Raw genomic sequence first — 1,468 nt, 5'->3', positions numbered from 1 at the left:
GTATTTATCCCTTCCCCTGGCTTAGCTCCACCCACCCCGCCTTCTGCTGGCCTGGCCCTGCATTGGCCCCAAAGGTATCTCAGGCCCTTGCTAGAGATAAAACACAAAGTAGTCTCTTCTTTTCTCCCCACCCCACCCCCAGCTCTGGCTCTTCTCTGTTTTCTTTCTCTTCTCTCTCCGTGGTAGTAAAATGAGCTCATTAGGGCTTTGGAATCAGACCATCCGTATAGAGAGCTAGGGCACCTTGAGCAAAACCACCTCTCTGACCCTTGGTCTTCTCAACTACAAAAGGAGGGTAATAAAACACAGAAGCAACTGTAGCATAAGTGGGAAGGGCTCTGGAGTCCAACCGAGTATACAGTGTTGCGCTTATGGGCTCTAACAACTAGTTTCCACAGACTACATCCCAGGGTGTTGTAACAATTCAGTAACATCATGCAGAGAAAATATTTAGCACAATGCCTGGTCCAAAGAAATAACAGCTCATGTTGATTCAGTGCTTACTATGCACCAAATGTTTTGTTGAGTGCTGTAAAGGGATTAATTTAGCCTCATAAGGACCTTAAGAAACCTCTTTTCTCTTCTCTTCCCTTCTCTTCTCTTTTTTCTCAGAATACACAATTAAAAATTTGAGATTCTCTGTCTTCTCTTTTCTCCTCTCCTTCTCCCCTATTTTCTTCACCTTTTTCACTCTCTTCTTCCCCTTTCCATCTCAATCCTAGAGCAGCGGGACTATGTTAAAAGCAGGCAATTTCATCTGTGGAATAGATTATCATCATTAATATTATATTTACATAAATAAGATCATAGTCTATATATTGATCTGCAATTTCTTTTTTTATCCATTTGACCATATGTCAGTATACCATGGAGGTCTTTCCATATAAACTCATTCTGTTTAGTGGAGCTATAATATTACAAAATGTGAATGTACTATAATTTATTTAAACACTCCTTATTGATGGAAATTAAGGTTAGTCCCAGGAATTTCCCCCCTCCATTATGAATGATGTTGTAATAAACATTGTTGGGCATTTGTGAGAGTATTTTTTATAGGGTGACATGCTAACATGAAAGAATTCTTGGGTCAAAAGGTACACAGACATTTAAAATGTTTATACTGCCAGTTGGCCCTATACATATGCTATACATCCTGGGAAGGAGTTGGGAAAAGGTAAGGGCCATAAAATTTTCCTAATGTTTGAAAATGACTTTTTATTGATTGGGTGTTTGGTTGGTGGATTGTTTTCCAGAGATCCCACAAAGTTGATTCAGGAAACTTCTGGTTGTTTACTCAATGATTCTGTGGGGGTATGAGAGGTTAGAGCTTTCTAGCCTGCCATTTTGTTGATGTCATTCCTGCCCTTCCCTTTTTTGTGTGAAGAGAGCTGGGAAGAGGATTAGCTTCATAATTTCTTTTGAGGGACTGTGATTTGCAAATTAGATTCTTTATAAAGACCCACAGAAG

The sequence above is a fragment of the Lemur catta genome, chromosome X, assembly GCF_020740605.2.
Source record: "Lemur catta isolate mLemCat1 chromosome X, mLemCat1.pri, whole genome shotgun sequence".
NCBI classification, from domain to species: Eukaryota; Metazoa; Chordata; class Mammalia; order Primates; family Lemuridae; genus Lemur; species Lemur catta.
This window is presented reverse-complemented; position numbering follows the sequence as displayed.